This window comes from Triticum aestivum, chromosome 1B (assembly GCF_018294505.1).
Source record: "Triticum aestivum cultivar Chinese Spring chromosome 1B, IWGSC CS RefSeq v2.1, whole genome shotgun sequence".
NCBI classification, from domain to species: Eukaryota; Viridiplantae; Streptophyta; class Magnoliopsida; order Poales; family Poaceae; genus Triticum; species Triticum aestivum.
Window position 1 is genome coordinate 623,838,924 of NC_057795.1, and position 3,203 is coordinate 623,842,126.

Below are 3,203 nucleotides of genomic sequence, written 5' to 3' on the forward strand. Positions count from 1 at the left end.
TAGACCGGGATTATAGAAAACGGTGTGTCAGTTTCAGGGATTTCAAGATCAGGGTTCAGTACGGTCTCGATGTATGAATTTAAGGTTTATTTTAAACTTTCTCTTTTAACCTACGGCGGCGGAACACCACCACCCACGGCCATCAAGCGTTGTCGCCTCCGCCGTGCCACCGTCACTGTGGCATCCCTTCTAATTGCAGCCACGAACTCTAGCGTTGGCGACCCGCACATAAACCTACAAACATGAATTTCTTCGACGGCGACGACACGTTACCCCGCTAGGGCCTTGGTGAAATTGCCTCAACTGCACAAACGTCGGTTTTGCTATTTATCAGGCACCTAATTTTTTTCAAAGCATCAGTCACTTTTTCTTTGTTCATTCCTAGCTCATTAGTGAAGAAAGCTCCACTATCTATCTTACGAGGAAGCCACGACCCATTTATCTATCTTAGGGGCGAGCCATGGCCCAACTATCTATCCTAAGGGGCAGGGGTGCTGCAGGGATCGCCGAAGTTGTGCGGCGAGGCTTAGATATATGGTCGGGGCTGTGCGAGGAAGGAGATAAACAGTAACGTTGATACACTTATTTTGGGACGGAGGAAGTATAAGAGACTTTTTGTTTCCCATTCCCTGTTAAAAAAACCTTTTAGTTGTTTAAGGAATAGCAAATCCATTATAGATACGAGGTGCGTACAATATTACTGAATTCTTGAATTTAACTATAGAAACCGCATCATGGACTTTCTTTCTTGTAATTTTCTTCAGAGTTCAGAGTTGACTCTGACGCTGAGTAGAATGGATGAGACGTAGCTTCAAGTCCTTGGGATGGCGCGAACACGGAGGGGATGCTTCATGAGGGTGGTGAAATCCAGCACCTCGGTCATGTCCACCTCCTCTCCGTCCGCCGCCGGCAGCCACTCCAGCTCCCTCACGAGGCTCCCGACGAAGACGTGCAGCATGGCGAGCGTGTATCCCGGGCACATCCTGCGGCACGCTCCGAAGGGCATCATCTTGATCTCTCTGCTACCCGTGATGTCCACGCCGCATCCCTCGCCGCCGTCCAGGAATCGCTCCGGCCGGAACTCCCGCGCCGCCGCCCACACCGTCTCGTCGCGCCCGTACTCAGCGACCAGGAAGTTGACATCCGCGCCCTTGGGGACCCTGTAGCCGCTGATCTCCGTGTCGCTCTGCACGGCGTGAGGGAGGAGGAAGTGAGCCGGCGGGTGGAGCCGCAGCCCCTCGAGGACGACGGCCTTCAGGTACGGCATCCGCTGCAGGTCGCCTTCACTGAGCTCCGCCTTGCTCCTGAGTTCCTGACCTCCTCGTAGACCTTGGCCTGCATGTCCGGATGGTTCACCAGCTCCCCCATGATCCATTCCAGCGAGGTCACCGTGCTGTCCGTGCCACCGCTCAAGAACTCGGAGCAGAGACTGACGAGCTCGGAGTCCGTGAGCGGGCGGCCGCCTTCGTCCGCCACACGCAGCGCCAGAAGCGAGTCGGCGTAGCACGGTGGGTTGTCAGCGCCGCGGGGCACGGAAACGGAACGCCTTGTTTCGATCAGCGGGAGCAAGATCTCGTCCTGCCTCCGGCGGACGGCAAGGTGCGCTTCCCATCGCTTGCGGAAGAGCCTCTTGGTGAGCGCCGGCAAGAAGGAAAAGATGGGGAAGCCGGTGATGGTGCGGACGACCCACAGCTGCATCTCCTGCATCTCGTCGAGCATCTCCGGGGCGAGCCTGGCGCCGAGGCTCATGTACACCAGCAGGTCGAACATGGCGTTCCGGAACGGCGTCCTCACCTCGACGGGGTCGCCGGCGGCGCCGCGCTTGCGGAGGTCGCGGACGAGCATGTCGCGCATCCGGCGCCTCGCGGGCGCGAACTGGCTGACGCAGGCCGGGTGCAGCGCCTCGGAGGCGAGGTTGCGGCGGACGAGGCGCCAGTAAGGCCCGTAGGGCGCGGCGTTGATGTTGCGGGAGCCGGAGGTGAAGAGGAGGCCCGGCTCGAAGAGCCTCGGGCGGTCGGCGAAGGTGGCGCCGCCCTGGACGAGGACGCGGTGGGCGAGGTGGCGGTCGGAGACGAAGACGAGGGCGCGGAAGAGGCGGATGGAGATGACGGGGCCGTAGCGCGCGTGCAGCTCGCGGAGGAGCGGCGCAAGGTGGAAGATGGATCGCCGGAGCGCTAGGAACTTGGCCAGGAAGAGCAGCGCCGGTGGGCCTGGGGGAAGCTCCTTCCCGGTCACCTTCTTCTCGACGCTGTGGCGGCAGCTGAGCAAGAAGAGGAGCGCAGCTGCGAGCGAGAGTGAGAGAGTGATGAGCAAGAGGAGCGGTGGCCAGGCCGTGAGCTCCATGGTTGCAGCTCAAGCTATTCTGAGTTTCTGACCGATCGAGCCTGTACTGTTCCAGCGCAATCGTTCGAGTTAACTACTACTAGTGCTGGCGTATGGGCATTTGGTCGTCGCATACTCGCATTGGACGCATTAAGTTCTTGTCGATACCTGGAAGAGAATACTAGTCGACTACCATAGATTGCAAATATCATCGCGAACTGCGGAATAATAAACTCATCAACAACCCGAGGTCACGGGCGTGCCAATAATGCTAGATCTGCGGGAAAGAATTGACCTTATTACGAAATGAGGTGGCGTGCAACCACGCAACCGCTGGAGAAATTTTTTGAGCAACTGACTTCACCGGTGAGCCCGTGAATCTTCTCCAGCTCCGGCATAGATTCCTCATGCAAAACTTAATGAAGAATTACACATCCATTCAAAATGTACCTCCCAATCCAAAAGTCCGAACTCATAGACGTGGGATCGATGTAGGCCGCAGAATCCTTTTTATTTAATACTGTGTTGGCAGGGTTTTGAAATCAAGACTTTCTGGCTTGGATACATAGTGAATTCATGCTCCAGCCAACTCATTCAAAAGTCTAAACTGATGGAGTGTAAAACGTAGGTTTGGGCGGAACTGGCTCAACCCTCTATGGGGTGGCCTATCTCTCTCTCTCTCTCTCACACACACACACACAAACACACACATATATATATATATATATCTCCCTAATAATAATAAAGCACGGATTGAATCTGTCGGGTTCACCGTCGCGGCTTTTTTGCATAAAGGTCCCTGCGCTTTTTAGTATTTGACCCGCAGTCCATGGATAAGTGAAAAACGATTCGTCCACGCCGTCTTATTTTCCACCGCGCCG

The 3,203-nt window shown here is 55.8% G+C and overlaps 1 pseudogene; it reads right to left on the minus strand.

The window, feature by feature from the left end:
- Positions 1-648: 648 nt before the first annotated feature.
- Positions 649-2,381, minus strand: LOC123097344 (cytochrome P450 89A2-like; annotated as a pseudogene).
- Positions 2,382-3,203: the final 822 nt, after the last annotated feature.